The sequence below is a fragment of the Apodemus sylvaticus genome, chromosome 1, assembly GCF_947179515.1.
Source record: "Apodemus sylvaticus chromosome 1, mApoSyl1.1, whole genome shotgun sequence".
Classification (NCBI taxonomy): domain Eukaryota; kingdom Metazoa; phylum Chordata; class Mammalia; order Rodentia; family Muridae; genus Apodemus; species Apodemus sylvaticus.
In genome coordinates this window covers 17,315,751-17,325,841 of record NC_067472.1, presented here as the reverse complement: position 1 = coordinate 17,325,841, position 10,091 = coordinate 17,315,751, and the positions used below count along the sequence as shown (strand labels likewise).

Genomic DNA, 10,091 nt, shown 5'->3' with positions numbered 1-10,091 from the left:
GGCCAGCCAAGGCACAGAGTGAAAGCCTGTCTCTAAAGTATCAAGTACTATCGAAGGAAAACAGAAGGGGGAAAAATAAAGGAACATTGTAGGTGGGAAGCCTTAGTAGTAAGATGTTAATGGCTCCCAAAACTGACCTGCTCCTTCTAGGCAATCCTTATCAAGTAAATTTCCATTGAGGTGGGTGAATATGTAGATCATAACATTCATGAGGAATTTCAAGAGACCCAGAATAGACAAATAGGAAACACACACACACACACAAATGGATGAAATTTATTCTTTCAAACTTCCTTCAAAGGGGCATAATAAAAGTGTATAAAACCAGGCCAAGTGGGGTAGAAAGTGGACTGTACGTTACAACTAACAATACTTGGCAAGCATCCAGATGACTCAGCTGGTAAAGAGAATCTTCCGGCAGAGTTAAGCAAGTGGATATCCACATGGAACTGTTACTATTGTTGGCCCGCCACGTCATATCACATACAACTATGAACTCAAACATACCAGGTAAAGCTAAAAATCTCTGAGGAGAAAACGCTGGTGTGCACCATCTCCTCACATAGGATAGCTCAGGGCGATAATCTCTTGGATATGACAGTAGAAACGACAACCCGTTTTAAGTGTTATGAATTAGGTTTCATTAAAATTGAGGCTTTAGACCTTCAGAAGATAAGATAAGGAAACTGAAAGGGCAGCCGGGGATGAGTGAGGGCCTAGTGATGGTAGTCTGTGAAATGCATCCCTTCATTCTGCTCTTAGCAGGACTGAGCCAAATCCCACATGGAAGCAAGAGCTACACTACTGAGCTAGACCCACAGCGAAGGGACCCTTACAGGTCAACAACAAAAAGACAATGGAGATGCAATAATGAATATATAATAACAGTAAATACCTGGTATTCAAAATACGGTATTTGAGGAGACATGTTTGAACAGAAGACCCACAGATGGGCAGAAAGGACATGGAAAGGTACTTGGTCTTAGCAGCTCTCAACTCTATACCAAGCAGCGTGCTGAAATACCTCATTCCCACTAAAACAGCTATAATAAAAACTAAAAGTAAAAAGGAAGTATTGCTGAGGACATGAACAGATAGTTAGTTACACTCACTCACTGTTGATGGAAAGCCAAGATTGTATGTCTCCTTTGGAAAGAAGACCAACATCTCCCAAATAGTTAGCAACATGCAGGTACAGATCACCGGCCCACTTCTAGGCATCCACCCAAAGACTGTAGAAAGATGTGTCCACACAGAAACTTGTACATGAATGTCCATACCTGTATTACATAGCAGTGCAAAAGCAGGAACAATCCAATGTCCGTCAGCAGAGATGTAAACACAATGTATTTTAATACAGTGCAGTATTTCTCAGCCAGAAGAATGAAATACAAGATGGAACATTTTTTCCAACTCAGACCCAAGAGGTACTGTAGGAGTCTATTTGTATGAATATATAATAACTAATATGTGAATATATAATAACTGAAACAGGCACGTCTAGAGTCAGAAGGCAGATTGGGAGTTACCAGGGGCCAGAGAAGAATGGACAGTAATGGTGAATAATAACATTTCCAAAAGTTACATTGTAGTGTTTGCAAAACTGAGCAAATATGCTAAGAGGGTTTTACTGCCAGGAACAGACACCATGACCAAGGGAACTTTTATAAAGGACAACATTTAACTGGAGATGACTTACAGGTTCAGAGGTTCAGTCCATTATCATCAAGGCAGAACATGGCAGCATCCAGGCAGGCGTGGTAGTTGAGAGTACTACATCTTCATCTGAATGCTGTTAGTAGAATACTGACTTCCAGGCAGCTAGGATGAGGGTCTTAAAGCCCACATCCACAGTGACACACCCACTCCAACAAGGCTACATCTCCAAATTGTAACACTCCCTGGGCCAAGCATATTCAAACCATGACAATAACTAATATTTTTTTAATTTTTGGTTTTTCAAGATAGGGTTTTTCTGTGTTGCCCTGGCCTCAAACTCAGAGATCCACCTGCCTCTGCCTCCTGAGTGCTGGGACTAAAGGTGTGCGCCACAATGCCCTGGCTTAGTAACCATAAATTTTTAAAGTGCAATTTTATGGTTTATAGATCATGTCTAATAACAAACGTTAAGTGAGAAGAGCACTTTGTGTTATATTGGGTTTTTTTTTTTTGTTCTAACAGAGGCTGAGATTGGATTGCAAATGTGTCAGAAAGCACTGGTGAAAATCAAGTCTTCGATCGAAGGATCGAAGGCCACTCTCTTTTCTATATTCGAAATCAACAGTGATGTGGTTTCTGGACTTCAAAAGAAACAAAGACTAACCTCGTGACCAAAAGCAGCTACTGTAATGTAGCCCATGAGATGATAATCTTGCCCCATCAAATTGCTATAATGTAGCCTGTGAGATGATAATCTTGCCCCATTAAATTACAGTGGTGGGGAAGACGCCAGATATCTGTCTTCTCTATAGATGAAAGGGCTTGTTCCAAACACAAACAGTAAATGCTGCACCCTTTGAAAGGCAGACCGTCAAGCAGGGAGGCTGGAAGATGAGATGATTGTTAGCATTCTGTCTAAACTCCACCCCACAGTTACCCGGCAACAGCAAGGTAGGCCTGGCCCACTATAAAAGGGGCTCTTGCCCCCTCCTCCCTCTCTTACTCTAGCTTCCTTCTTGCCCTCTTGGGCTCTTCCCTTCCCCCTTTCTCCACACGCTCATGGCCACAGTCAACCTCTACTTCTTTACTCTTTTCCTCTCTGTCTTTGCTACCCTCTTGACTCCCCTCCCTACGCCCTGAATGAATAAACTCTATTCTACACTTTACCAACATGTGGCTGGTCCCTCAGGGGGAAGGGATACCTTGGCATGGGCCTACTGAGACGCCACCCCCACACACACCTCACCATACCCTCAAACAACATATCTTATACCTCTTTATCTTTTTATAAACACATCCATGATAATGCCAGTAACATTTCTCTAGTCAGACACTAAGCTAAAGGCTGGAGGATGCCTAGTCTCACATCTGAAGCAAGAGACGGGAACATCTCAGTTTGGCAGTGGTAACTGAGTTCATTTTGAAGCAGTTGGAGTGGTGTGGTGATACTGCAGTCAGGCCCCACAGATCGGGGTCCCTTCTCCCCGCATGAGCTTACTGTGTTCTGGGACCCAAACAAACCATCCAGCTCACTCTCCTGCTGTGACCTACCACACCCTAGGTTTACACCCACCTCTCAGACCACATAAATAGTGCTGACATTTGCTCCAAACTACAGTCTGGCCTCTTGTAAAGTACTGAGCACGGCAAGGGTAGCTTCCATTATTGCAAATGTCTCCCTGCACTTCAACAGTGGCTGGCGCGCCCGGCGGCAAATGTCACGGGAAGTGGGTGTTCTCTTCAGTGACCTGTACTTAATGTTCTATGCAACAAAGAGAGCACTGAGTTTTGTACAATGAATTCTGAGCACACACCATAAATCCCAGTGATAAGCTCCCCAAGCAACAGAGATTCTGCCCTGAGGTTGCTGGAGTCAGAAAGAGCCCTTCTCTGGTGACCTCTCCTCCCACGCCGTCCGGCCCAGCCTGCTCTGCCCAGGCATGGGGGCTCTCACAAAAGGGCAGTGTGTGCTGTGCTGACTCATGGTGATTTTGGTGCTGGGGACATCCAAGAGTCCATCGGCATCTTGGCCATTTTCCACCAGGAACAATGAGTAGTCAGGGTCAGGCTGTGAAAGACTTTGTGAATAAGAACAGGAAAGAAGAGAAAACTGGTTGTGAAAGGCATGGCTGGCCCTGAACCACGGGCCTGGCTGTATTCTTACGATTTCTTTTTTCTTTAGGAGTAGAGGGGTGAGGGTAAGAATAATTCTCCTCTGAGTCTATTTGTGTTAGTTATGCCTGTTAACTGAAGCAGCATTTCCTCTGCGTAGAGGTAATTTACACTATAAAATAAGGTTCTGTTTATTTATTTATTGTTTATTTTTAGAGCTGATGATGTAGGCACAATTCTTGTCATTCATGTAAGATGCCCTGGATTTTGTCCTTAACACTGGAAAAACAAAAACAAAAATATTCTAACTAAATGAATAAATGGCATCATAAAATCACCATTTTAAAGGTCACAAATCCATGGCCTATGGATTTATATACTTATAATACTGTTTAGCCACCACCATTTATTACTATTATCAGTTATTAATAAGTCATCTGGTTTTCAGGCAAGGTTTCTCTCTGTATCCTTGGCTGTCCCGGAACTCACTCTGCTGGATAGACTGGTCCCTGCCTCTCTCTGCCTCTCTAGTGCTGACATTAAAGATGTTCATCACTATGCTGGGCCTCATCCTCTTTAGTTTAAAAATTTTTCATTATCCTCACTCACGCCGAAAGGAAACACTCCACCCATTTGAATGGCTCCTCATGGGTTTCCACTGTACCAACAACCAATACGCTGTCTATGAATCCGTTGCTCTGCTTATGTCAGAAAAACGGCCATGCCATGTGTGTCTGGTCGCTTCCCAGCGTGACCGTCTGTGTGTCTCTCTGTAACAGGCCCCCCAGTCCTTAGTTGGCTCCCAAATCTTAACACAACTAACATGGTGAAGGGATGGAAGGACTATTCGGGCCATGGAACCCAGCACGTAGGCAGTGCCACCTGCCAAAATGAAAACAAATACCTAATTCATCAAAGCCCATAGTTCTGGGAAGTCTGTAAATGTACAAACCTTGCTTTTTGGCTTCTGTAGTTCCCCTTCTGGCTAACTGTTCTTGCTGAGAGAGGTGTCAACCAAAGACATGTTTTGTTTTGTTTTGTGTGGGTGTGTGTGCATGCGTGTGTGTGTGTGTGTGTGTGTGTGTGTGTGTGTGTGTGCTCAAAACCTCACCCTGAGAAAACTGGAGAGATGGACCAGCGATTAAGAGCACTGACTGCTCTTTATGAGGTCCTGAGTTCAATTCCCATCAACCACATGGTGGCTCACAACCATCTGTAATATCTGATGCCCTCTCCTGGTGTGTCTGAAGACAGCTACAGTGTACTTATATACATAAAATTAATTAAAAGCAAACAAACACCTCGCCCTGAGAAAGACCCAAGACTTTCTACTACCAGGCAGCTAGTAGACTTTCTACTGGCTTAAATCTGTTTCCAAGTCATTTCTTTGATCTCATCTTCATTGATAGAGCCCTAACATTTTCACACCGTGGCAAAAATCAGTTGTTACCTCCTCTTTATGATTAATCGTCCACTGTATTCATGGTGACCAGTTGAGTTGTCCCTCCCCCACCCACCTGCCCCCTTTTTTGGGCCTCTATGAATAGTGTGCTCTGCATATTTGTGGGCATATATTTTAGTATCTGCTTTCTGTCCATTTGTGTACACAGGAATGGGATTTCTTCTGCAATAATCCTGCTTAACTTTGTTTGGAGTGAACAGTTTTCAACAGCAGCAATGACAGAGTGTCACCCTTCATCATAACATTTCTCTTTTTTTTTTTCTTTCTGCTTTTGGGGAAGGCCAGACCCCATGGATTAAAGTAGAAGCTATGCTTCCAGTAGCAAGATTGCTTTAGCCAAAGCCTCCAACCTCCCCTTTTCCAGGAGCAGGCAGTGTGGCTACCTCCCTGGATCACTAACGAACCCCCATCCTACTCTCGACACACACACACACACACACACACACACACACACACACACACACACACACACACACACACAGCCCTGTGACATCATAAATTACTGTCCTAGTGACCTCGCATGGAGCCCTACTAAACTCCAACTCAGGTTAAGCTGTGCGCCTGAAATAGAAGCATGCAACGCTCTTCCTCCAGTCCTGGCCCTCTGCCAGTGACTGCCGGGCGAGGTCGAGATAAGGCGAGGAAAAGCAAGGGGCAGGCGTGCGGTCCCCTCCCGGGGTTACTCTCGGTCAGCACTGGCCGAGAGTCACTCGCGGTCACTCGGTCCACAGCGCCTGACTCCTCGCAGCCAATCAGCGACCACACCGGCGCACCGCTCCAATCGGAAGGTGCCGCCGCTCCGGGTCACGCTCTTTGCAGTCACAGATAGAGCCTATGGAGAGCTTCCTAGTGATGCGGCGTCTTGGGTTGTGCCAAGCCTGCCCAGTTCTCCCCGACCCCCGCATGACCTTGAACGTGGACTCTGGTCGCCAGCTTTCTCCAAGGAGGAATGTCCCTAGCAAAGCAGCGCACGTCTTTGTTTTTGTTTTTTTTTTTTTTTTGTTGGTTCCCCCCTCCCACCCCCGTCTACGTAGTGCAAACGTTTATGGAGCAGGAGGTAGAGCTACAGGAGACCTCAGATTGGGGCCTGGTGTAAAGCACAACATTAAAGTATTCAGGAACATTCCAGGCCGATGTCAGCCAGCATGAAGGGGCGTGAAGTGGGCAGTGCGAGGGGAAAATGCAGGGGAGGCAGTGAGAGTCTGGAAATGTCGATATTTCAGAAAGTTACCGAGGTGGCAGAGGGGGACCACAGGGGCTGGAAGCCTAAATCCAGGCTTTGGAAGACTCCGGTGGGGGGCATGGGGATGGAAAAGGAAGAGAACATCTGAAAAGTATTTTTGGAGCGGAGTAGACGTTCAGTTGCTGGACCAGTGAAATGGATGCGGGGTGGGAGGGGGGCCGCGACAGGCTTTTAGCTTGAGTCACTGCAGGGGCAGCCTCTGCGCCAACTTAAAATAAGAAGCTTGAAACAGAAGCAGGCTTGGACAGGGAGCAGGAAGTCAATATTTATAACATGGGAGTGGGAGTTGTAGAAAGTTTGCTGGGATTAAAGGCATTAATCACCACACATAATCTTCTTAACGTGCTCTTAAATTTGGCTTGCGAGAATTGCAATGAGAATTTTTTCTGTCTCCATGTTCATCAGGGAAAAAATAATTTATAATTTTCTTTTTTCCTTTTCCTTTCTTTCTTTTTCTTTTTTCTTTTCAGTTGCTTTATTGGCTTTGCATTTTTCCATGCAAATGGGCAATACTGTGCTGCTGACAGAAACTCACACTGAGTAGGAAGGCAATCTCCAATTAGAAGCAGGCAACACAAGCCCCACCCAGCACATGGAAATGACACAAGGCTCATCACAAACGGGTCGTTAAAGGCACGTCAGGAAAATGCAAGGAAAAGGAACAGCGGGGATGACAGTAAGAATCTCAGGGAAATGACCGCAGTCAAGGCCTAAGGCCGAATTCTTCATGATGATCATGGCAATTAGAGAGCTCCCCCGTAGGAATACACCATTTCTCAACTGTAGCTCCTGAAGCATTCTCCAGATTTCTTTCATCTCCTCCATGAACATTTCCATATCATCTCCATCTCTACTTAACCCATCATTAATCTGCCTGTTGGGACTGGCTCAAGGAAAGCTAGGGGCAAATCAGCGGGCAGGTCCTCTTTGGTGGTGGTGGTTGCAGTTGTGGTTGTGGTTGTTGTTTGCAGCAAGCAGCTGGCCCTCACCTCCTCCCACAGGGTGGTCTGTCTTCCTGTCCATTTTGCAGGGGCGACTGCTCCATTCCTTCTATTTCCTGCTGGATATTGGCCACAATGAGATTTTGTTTTTGATTTGATTTTGTGAGTCATCTATGACTAGGAGTTTATCCATTTCTTAAATGCCTGCTAATGTGTTGCCAAGGATCATGGAACTAAAAATGGTAAAAACAAAACTACTTTAGGATGCTATGAGGTAAAGCCCGGCAGTGGTGGCCTGTGCCTTTCATCCCAGCACTCTGGGGACTGAGCAAGGTGGAGTTCTGAGTTTGAGGCCAGCCTGGTCTACGGAGTGAGTTAAATAAATAGATAAGACTGTTAGGAAGTTAAAAGCTGTTTAAGAAACATGTGGAAATAAGTGAATGAGATGAAGACAGTGGGCAGAGAAGGGGGAAATACTAGAGAAACAACTGAAGATAGGAGAAAAGAATAGGGAGAGGCTGTGGAGGGAGAAGTGCAGGAGACTGGGAAAAAAATAAAGATAAAGATCAAACACAGACATGACCTAACAGTATTAAAAGGTGTTGTTCTTTAAAGATTTAATTCACTTTAATTTTATGTAGAGGCATGTCTTGCCCATGTGCATATCTGTACCTGGTGCCCAAAGAGGCCAGAAGAAGCCATCAAATCTTCTGGAATTGGAGTTACAGATGGTTGTGAACTGCCATGTGGGTGCTGGGGGTCAAACTCCAGCCCTCTACAAAAGGAACAAGTACTCTCAACACCTGAGCTAGCTCCCTGCCCTCTAAAATGGAGGTGGGGGTGGAGTAGATAAATGTAAAAGTAAAGGGGGGAAATGAGGCTTAAAAACAAAACCACCAGGGGCTGGGGAGATGGCTGCTCAGTGGTTAAGAGCACTGACTGCTCTCCCAGAGGCCCTGAGTTCAACTCCCAGCAACCACATGGTGGCTCACAACCATCTGTAATGGGCTCCGATGCTCTCTTTTGGTGTGTCTGAAGACAGTGACACGGTACTCATATTAAACAAACAAACAAACAAACAAACAAACACACACACACACCAAAACACTCAGGTGGGATGGTAGTTTATGCTTTTAATGCCAGAACTCAGGAAGCACAGACAGGTGGATCTCTCTGAGTTTGAGGCCAGAGCTAGTTCCAGAACAGTCAGATTTGCACAACCCTGTCTAGAAGAACAACCTTCCCCTGGGGGTGGGGAAGAAGAAGAAGAAAACAATAAGGTAAGACAAAATATTGTAAATTAGAAGAGAAAGGAGGAGACTGGGGGAAAACTAACACTAAGGTAACAGGAAAACAATATTGCCCAATAATTGGGTTAGCAAAAATAGAATAACAAATTAAGGGGAATATCCAATAAAGCATCAAAACATTTAAAAATATGGTTATAATAAGAGGGAATCATGGGATTAAAAGCAAAAGATATGGGGCTGGAGAGATGGATCAGCAGTTAAGAGCACTGACTGCTCTTCTGAAGCTATTGAGTTCAATTCCCAGCAACTACATGGTGGCTCACAAACATCCACAATGCAATCTGACGCCCTCTTCTGGTGTGTCTAAAGACTGCTACAGTGTACTTACATACAATAATAAATAAATCTTTGGGCCAGAGCAAGAGGGGTGCAGAATAAGCAGAGGTCCTGAGTTCAATTCCCAGCAACCACATGGTGGCTCAAAACCATCTGTACAGCCACAGTGAACTCATATACATAAAATAAATTTTAAAAAAAATCTTGGAAAACAAAAGATGGGGTGCAGGATCAGCTCCTTTCTGGTTCCTCAACAATAGAAGATTGTTAGTTATATGCTTGGAGGTGGCAGAGGGTCAGCTGAGCCCATGGATTCTTGCCTTTCCTGTGTGTGGTTTATGCCATTGCTGAAGCTGTTGGGTTGGTATCTGATTTCTGCTGGCTGTAAACTCACTCTGGTTCCTTCCCCCTAATGCACACTAGCAACCTCTGCTGGCCGCACTTATATTTAAGTTTGTGCTCTAGTTGAATTCTCTCACCACCAACCCGCCTCCTCATGTTGTAAGCCTGGTACTGCTTTAGCTGGGAGGCGGCTCCCAAGTACCTTGGGAGTGTGGGTACGAATCACAGCAGTGGGACTGATGCCTGCCTTTGTGCCTTCCAGACCTCCTGCTTATTGACCACCCTGCTGGAGGGGTGTAGCTGTGAGAATCATGCACACTCCTGGAACCTTTGACCTCTGTGGTGGTCAGTGACAGAGGGAAGACTCCAGAGACTTACCCACCCACTGGCCTCAGGCTCAGAGCCATTAAGCTCCAGGGTCATTCTCAGAGTCTGAGAACTGCATCCAGCCACCCATCCTTTCTGTAAATTCCCTATTTGAGCTTAGTCTCCTACTGCCAACCTCTCAGTCTGTCAGCATCTTTGGCCCCTTTGCTCCCCACTTACATTCCTGTGGCAGGACAAATTGAGGTCCCCTGACCTGTGGGGCTCACCTGATTTCAAGACTCTAGAGCAGCTCAGTTTCAAATAGATTACCTGTTTTAAAAAAACAAAAACAAAAACCTGGCGCTCCCATCTACTTCAGAAGTGACAAAAAAATAAAACGGGATTTCTTTTTACCTGGCTGACAGAGGAATCCAAAGACA

At 45.2% G+C, this 10,091-nt stretch overlaps 1 protein-coding gene and 1 pseudogene across 1 annotated transcript in view; one reads left to right on the top strand and one right to left on the bottom strand.

Annotated features, from left to right (window-relative positions):
- LOC127687015 (stearoyl-CoA desaturase 4) overlaps positions 1-10,091 on the top strand; it is a 96,175-nt gene that overhangs the window by 62,443 nt on the left and 23,641 nt on the right. The gene's annotated exons all lie outside the window — the stretch shown is intronic.
- LOC127687041 (protein BEX3-like) lies at positions 6,704-7,527 on the bottom strand (annotated as a pseudogene).